Consider the following 8,758-nt stretch of genomic DNA (forward strand, 5'->3'; position numbering starts at 1 on the left):
CTCCCTGCGTGGATAATTAACTAAAAATCAGGTAAAAAATCAAATAAAAAATTGATTGATCATTGATTATTGATTAATAGAATAATTCCCTTCCCTACTGTCACTTCCTTCAATCCTGAGTAAAGTCAGCCCTCCAACAACTTTACTGCGGAGAATGTATGAAGGTTATAATTCTCATTCATTTATATTTTTCATTTTATTTCCATACTTCGAGTTGCATAATTTCTACTTCGAATTCTCTAACACCAGCATTGGTTAGGCTACAAGTGGAAAAGGACTCGTATAAATCTTTCCCGGTTGCACAAAAGACGGTTAAATTTTAATCGTGATTAATTCCACGAGAACCAAACAGAGAAGGCGTTCTTGAAAAGACGGCTTCTCTGATTGGTTCTCGTGGAATTAATCACGGTTGAATTTTAACCGGCTTTTGTGCAACCGTCACTTTGTGTAGAACACTAACACTAACCCTAACCCGAACTCCTAACTCTGGATACTTACCCAGGAAAATCCCCAAGAAAGAAGTGGCTCGTTCGGAGTAAATAGTTATCCACATTTGAACCGAACCTGTTAATCTAAGTTATATTAAGATTACAGATTAATTGAGTTACCAACTACAATTTATTGTGTGTAGATTAGAGTTTTAACATACTGTATTTGAATCCACTCTTGAAAGTGTGGAATTGTCGAAATAACAGGTTTCTATCCATTGTTTTGTTCTTTCAGGGCGTATAACTCTCCAACAGTGCATTGTAAAAATCAATGCTCATTGTAGGTTTGAAGAGCATTGAATTATCTTCAATTATATGTATTTTTCTCTATTCCAAGTTTTCCTTCCATTGTTATAGCATCTTTAATTTGGGGGGTTGAATTTTAAATGCTGCAATAATTGATCATTTAACGGGATCATTTAACATTTAACTGGAATTTGAAGGGGGTGTGTGGAGCGCAATATTTGACTTTGCAGCTTAATTGGGACTAGTTAAAAGGTAAACGTGACAAAAGTGCGCATCCTCATCCCCACTGTTGAAGATGTGGAACCGCTAAGTTGACACTTGTTTCAAACTTAAAAATCACACACCCTACATTAAAGATGTTATAACAATGGAAGGAAAACTTGGAATAGAGAAAAAATACATAAAATTGAAGATAATTCAATGCTCTTCAAACCTACAATGAGCATTGATTTTTACAATACACTGTTGGAGAGTTATACGCCCTGAAAGAACAAAACAATGGATAGAAACCTGTTATTTCGACAATTCCACACTTTCAAGAGCGGATATCTCGAAAACTGTTGGAAATATTACAAAACTTTATTGAACAAAAATTCTAGAGAATTTATCAAACTTAATTTTTGAACATTTAGTTATGATGGTTAAACGCATCTTATATCTTCATCATCTTATATCTTATCATCTATATCTTGTTGCCAAGATATAATCGTGGAAGCAAAAAGTTAAAAAATGCAACATTTAAACCACCCTCATCCCTTCATCACATGGGGTAGGGATGGGGACTTTGATATGTTCACCCCCTAACTGGTCCCAACAAAGCTGCAAAGTCAAAAATTGTGCTGAAAACACTTCCTCCAAATTCCTTTGTCAATTGGTCTATTGTTGCAAAACTGAAGATTTCACACTCAACACTAAAGCTGCTGCAACAGTCGTAGGGAAATGCGTAAAAGTGTGAAATTATACATCAAATTGAAGAGAATTTAATGCTCTATACGCTCATAATCAGCATGGATTTTTTCCATCGATATTAAGGAAGTTATAAGAGCAAAAATGACAAAAAATTGGAAGCAAACGTGTTTTTTTTTTCAAAAAATGTCACACCTTCAAGAGCTGATATCTCGAGAGCTATAGGAGATACAGAAAAAGTTGTAAAATAAATATTGTAGAAATTTATGTAATCTTCAATTTTGTATAGAACAGTCATGTCCGTAAAATGAATAGTTTTCGAGTTATATGCGAGAAACCAGAAAATGGTACCTTTGAACCACCCCCTCACCCTTAGCACCGTGGGTAGGGGTGGGGACTTTTGACATGTTTACCTCCTTACTAACCTAAACAGAACTGCGGGGTCCAAAATTGTCTTCCAAACTTTTCCTTCTATACCCTTTTTTGAGCATTCATTGCCTGGACTAATTGATGATTGAATCATTGAATAAGTAGTATTGATGTTATATTGATAAAAATTACTTACAGTTTAAAGTGAATATCTTTATATAAACCGCTTTGTTCCATCTTCCATTGATATAAGCTATCATACACACACTCAGGTGCGAACAAGGCCTGTTTCTCATCGGAAGTACAGCATTATTACCATTCAGCCTTGGCCCTTTCATTACTTCACACTGTAAAATAGGACCTGTGTTGCCTATGTATAGGCATTGAATTGCTTATAATATTATGTGCTTACAGAAGTGTGTTTCCGACTGCCCGCCTGTGCGAGTGCGTAAACATAAATATATGAACACATCGACAAGATACTGATCCTTGATGGTTCCAACCTGTATCCTCTCCCCAACCCCTCTCGATAACCCTTCCTTCATTATTGTATCCCCTCCACCTCCTTCTAACCCTTCCACTATTACTTAATCGCTTACGAATTTGTGCGTAGAGAAGTGAATGACCTTTAGCTTGGGCGTCCAGTCAGGCGGCATACGCACTTTTGTTGTTCTTAAATTCTTTCTCTCTAAAAAAAGAGAAAGAATTAGGGCCCTCTCTCATCACACACAATAATTCTATCTTTCACCTCCTTCTGAATCCTTCGCGGGATTCCTATATCATATTTTTACGTATGCTCCCATATTGTTGTAAATAAATAAATAAGTTTATCATATTATTCTCCAACTAAATCCATAGTTTATGGATTAATTAATAAATCCATATAATTAATTCTTCAATTCTAAGTCCATAAATGCAAAATCAACTTTTTAAAAAATTACCATGTTACCTTTTGTCCCTCTATTGACAGTTTTTTTTTAAAAAGTTAATACAGCATCACTATTTTTTTTCTTATCGTTTTGTCTCTATTTTCCACGATCCAAATCTAATGTAATAGAATTTGTAATTCCATTTGAGATCATCATATTTTTTCTTGCTTGGGAAACAATCGGTACGATGTTTTTCAGTCGAGAAAGTCAATATTGAAATCGAGATTCTCATATATTTTTAGCCTATTATTATGTTATGAACCTGTTTCACCATCAAATTTATTCCAAATTAAACTTCAGGTACTTTGAAATCTATTCTCTTTCTCATCTATTCGAACAACTTTTCATTTTCATCTTCCTCCATTTCATCCACATATTTATGTATTTCCTCCTTTATTCTAATGCTTATAAATTCTCATTCACTTCCTTATTGTTATTCCGTTCAATGTTGTTTTATTCTTTCTTATATCCTTCCATTCATTTACAATTCACACCCACACTTTTTTATGAATACAATCTCTCAATATATATCTCCTTCGCCACTAGATCTCTCCTCTCTCTCTACTAGTCCTTTCCTCTCTACGGTAAACAATACTGTACACATAACACAGAAGAAGAAAAAGTATAATTTCATGTACATATAATTCAATCCAATACAAATATTTATAAAAATTATGTCACCGTCCTGTACCTTCTCATCCTGTTCTTCATCAACCGCTATAATCATCTCTCTTACGTCCCGCTCGATTCCATACCAATTTCTAACTCTCTCATACCTTCTTATTTACTCTGACTCTCTCTCTCCCGCCCTCACCTTCACTCGCACCCACACCAGCAACTTGTACCAGTTTCTCACACGCACAATAACAGGCAGGGCAACGCACTGCGTGCGTAGCAGTGCGTAAAGAACGTGATATTTGAGCCAGAAAGAGAGCGATAATGCGTGAGCGAAAGAGATGAAATAAATTTGGAAAGACTGCTGGTGCTTGGAGGGGATAATGTGCTTCTCAGGAAAGAGAGGGAAATCCTTTTCTATTCCACCAATACTCGGCTATTCTGTTTTATGTCTTGTTCCGCGTTTCATAGCTCAGTCAGCCCTCTACAACTGCGCTGTTATTCCAGATTTTCTCCCTATTTTCCCTATCGGAGGGAGTTTTTCCATCGGAAGCAGTTTTCCAACTGCGTTTTCCACACGTTTCACAAGTTTTCATTCTGTTCTACGTAGTTCGAAGAAGCTGCCTATCTAGCAACAGGTGAAACAGTGCTCGAGAGAGCCAGGATATTGACTGACCGTGCTTCAAAACCACAATAATCGTGAGTTCATTTCGAATATTATTTCTGATAATTCAGTTTTGTTATCGAAAACTCTCTCAACGTAAAATAGAGTAATATGCGTAAGCTTTGAATAATGAACAACATATTTTTAATAGAAAAATTTCTTCAATATAAATATCAGGAATGGAATAACGTTGGGTAAAAATGGTTTTCTATTGTAAACTTTATAATCACAGATTCAGCTCTTGTCTTTGCTTTCATGTAGAATGTAAGCTCTTGCAGAAGCTCATTATGCAGCTATAAATAATTCATGTTCATTACAATAATTAATTACATAATTCAATTATAATTCTGGTAGAAAATGTGTTTACAAGTATCCTCATTGTGAAATGAGGATGAATCCCTCAAATATTTTTTCTCAAGTGGATCTCAAGATGTAGATCCTGGGTTTGACATGCTATAATTATTCTCATATCTCGTATTATTATTTTTAATTATATTTGAACGTAAGGCAGTCGAAATTTAAAAGTACTGTACTTCCAAAAAATATTGAATTATTATTGGACAATGTCTCGTTTGAATGATTTTTAAGGTGTTCTTATTGCAGATTAATCCTCCTGCAGCTTTCATTTATAGAAAAAAATCAAGTTATAATAATATTGAATCCAATTTAAGATTTGACGATCCATTCATGAGATAAATTGTCATCATTACTGAAAAAGATTTGATATAGATACCACATACTACATACTACATTTGGTTCCAATTTTGACAGAGAAAAGAAATATTTCTGATTGCTGATTGAATATAGAGTAGATCCGAGTATATAGTTTATTGTAAATGGATCATCTCCTGTGCTGGGATTAAGATAGGTCAGAAATTTTTTTCTGTAGATTCATCTACTCAAAGTGAGTTCAGTGAAGTGTGAGTCTACTCCAGATATGCTCGGAATGATACATCTTCCTTGATTTGGCTAAATGCGATCATAACTATTTTGCGGCTTATGTCAAGAGGATATGACAACTCCCTGTCTCTGATAGGAAAGTTTTTTGCAACGTCTAAAAATAAATTTACTTTCAAATGCTCCTTTATTCATAGAATTATTAAGCAGTTATCGGTGAAAATTGTAAAAATTGAATTGGTCTGCTCTTGTTATTGTTTATGAACCTCTCTGAAAATCATTTTATAGAAAATTATTTCCCAAAAATTGTAATTTGAAAAATATGGGTAAATCCACCATAACATATAGAATGATTTCTCTTTGATTGTATCTTCAGTATGACTAAATAGTTATCTCCATAAACTACAAATCCACTTGAATTCAAGTTTTTTTTTCATTTAAATTCGAATTACGATATCATTGTTATATTTATTTATATATAAAATTTATATATATATATTAAGATAGGTATATTAAGATATATAAATATTTATATATTTATATACGATAAAGCTTTGTAGAAATGTAAACTTCGTAATTATTGTATAACGAATTATTAATTCAGCTTACGAATTATTTTAGTAGCTTAGAGAAAACTGGGAGCTACTTAGGTTCCCACACTGCTGTAGGTTCACCATTATGTTCAGTTATGAGAAAAATATCAACTCAAATCCCGAATTAAGTAAATAAATCTGGAATTCTCTTATAAATTGAATAATTCCGATGTTGAGTAGGCTTACCATTATGCTATGTTATGAGTAAAATATCAACTCAAATCTCGATTTAAGTAAATACATCTGGAATTAAGCTCTTATAAATTGAGTAATTTCAATGTTGAGTGTTTGACAAAATAGGAACATAAAATCATCATCATCATCATCATCATCATCCATTATGTTCTAGGCTAGTAATGCCTGTTCCGGTGTCCACCGCTTCCTCGGTCTTCCGACGTCTCTTTTCCCATCTAACTGCATTTGAGGAACAAATAATAAATAACTAAAGAACCACTATCCAAATTTCTCTCGAAAGTAAGCACCTTTTGCAATGTGCAAAACCTGTCTCGTAAATAATACAACTCCCACTTGAATGACATCATTCACGAATTTAAATATGACATCAACTAGAATTTCATTAAATATAATGTCAGTCTAGCCGTCTTATCCCACTAGCGTTTCTGCAGTAAGGTCGTTCTCCACACACCTTTATTACTTCAGCCAGCGCCAGCAGTGGAAAACATCATCAATCTCTAGAATGTGATCGACCTTCCACTTCCGTATATGCTCAGTCGCCGCGGTGCAACCCTTTGACATTGTGCCACAAACCTTATTATATAGCATCTTTAAGGTTATTCGCTCCATAGTGTCGCATATGCTCCGGCAAAGCTATGAATTTGGAACGGAATTTTGACTTTTTCAGCTATGCCCCAGTCTATTTCTAGTTTATAGAGCACCAGTCGAGAACTAGTTAGTTTTTATTAGTTTTCATTAAAATTCCGAATAGCAAAGTTGTTTTAGAGTTTCTCGCTGACGACTTCTTGGATACGATCCTTGTTACTTGTATACTTTTACTGCTACTTGTATGAGAAATCCATTCGTGATTATCTTCATTTATTGGGGATGAATAGTTTTGCTTCATACAATTATATTAGTCAACGTCATCGAAAAACTACTGTTGAATGTCTATTGGAATTAATAACACATTTTTGTAAGGCTGGGATTAGAACAAATGAGCGAATGCTTGTTCTGAACAAAGATTCATTAATAAAAATCTGGATAAAAAAAGTTTAAATACTCCAAAGCAATGAGAAGTAACAATTAGATTCATACACTTCTAAAGACATAATTTTTTATGCTTCTCGCATATGTTGGGTTGTTTCTATGTGTTTTACGCTCCAGAATTGGTGCCATAGGTCTATGCTCGTTTGGTCTAAGAAGAACGGCGATAGGAGATTAATAAATTATTTTCAAGAACGTTGTCTCGTTTTATAGGAAAATATGAGTTTTTTTCTAATCTTTATTGATTCTTTATCACAAATTACAATGAATTGCCAGGTCTTGAGTTTGTTGAGTGAATAATATGATATAGTATTAAATTCAATATAGTATTTGAATTTAAAAATACATTTTGGCATATTCTGACGAGTGAATATGAAAATGCAGTGGTTACAATACTGTGAATAGTACCTCCATCTCGTAAGACGTGAGACGCATGCTTTATTTTTCTTTTCAAATAACGAGAGGTTTTTATAATAAATTAAGAAGAGTAAGTAATTATTCATTCTTATTTATGCACTCATAAAACCCACATAATCAAATGAGTCTATAGAATATTTGTTTTTCTCTAATCGAAACTGCTCTGTCTGGTGGTCTTCCTACACTCCTGAATTCCTTTTGGTTTGAGTGTGGGCATTCTTGACATTGAACGATTTCTCTATTCACATCTACTGCTCGATTTCTAAAACAAATTCAAGATTAACTATATCCTTCAACAGTGTTAAACGTATTACAACGGATATGTTGATGTAAAAATGAGTATAATTTCACTATGGAAGAAGTTCATTCGAAAAACAATCACAATAAATCCCACATTAAGTAAATGTGGCAGAGAGGACCTGGAGTCCTAACTCCGCTCTCAATAAAGGCAATCAAATACTCAGTCATTCAGATGTGGCTTTTATAAAGTACCCCCAGTTTACCAAATATGTTGATTTGACTTAATTTGACCATGATTTATTTATTGAATAAATCTCTACCTGACTCCTCCTTCACCATCCTTTTCTGAAAAAAAAACAATCAGGCTACGTGAGCAACCCTTCAAGCCTTTATTAACTACTTGTATATAATAAAAAATTATATAACATTCCAGAATAGATTATTTCTATGAAAATAAGTCTTGCTTAGATGTATAACTTGCTTAATTAAATGATATTTATCAATTTATTCATTCACATTTCATAATACACAAATCAAATATATGATCAGAAAATGACCTACAGGCCTAGCCCAAAACTGTTCTTTTTCCAAATTTTGATAGCAGTATGTCTAGAACGTGGGTTATGTTATATAACTACGATATTTAACTACTGTATTACCGGTACTGGAAATTACTGAGCTAATGCAATTATTCAAATGCTAATGAATTATTATTAAACGAAAATCCAAATTAAATTTAATTTTTAATTTTAATTTCCATCTAGCTGTTTACACTGTTGCCAATATTTGCAGTAGCAGAAGTCCTCGGGGTGAATTACAGCATTTAATTTGGATTTTCGTTTAAAAAATACAGTATTTATATTCACTCGTCAGAATATGCCAAAATTTATTTCATAGTTTAAATACGGTTCTCTTTATTCTATCATATCATTCACTCAGCAAAATATCTCAACAAAGATATCGGTACGGTACTAATTTCTTGAGAGCAGCCCAGAATATTATAAATTATTTCCCAAATAGCTTAGTTATATGAAAAAAATATGAGTATCAAACTGATCTATTGCATATTCAAGCGGATAATAATTATTCTGCAGCTGCAGTTATTAAATTGTTATCTTGTCAGTAGCATTTGACCCAATAATCGGCGACCACATCAGAAAGTCGGTCAAATAT

Source organism: Nilaparvata lugens, chromosome 10 (genome assembly GCF_014356525.2).
Source record: "Nilaparvata lugens isolate BPH chromosome 10, ASM1435652v1, whole genome shotgun sequence".
In the NCBI taxonomy this organism is placed as follows: domain Eukaryota; kingdom Metazoa; phylum Arthropoda; class Insecta; order Hemiptera; family Delphacidae; genus Nilaparvata; species Nilaparvata lugens.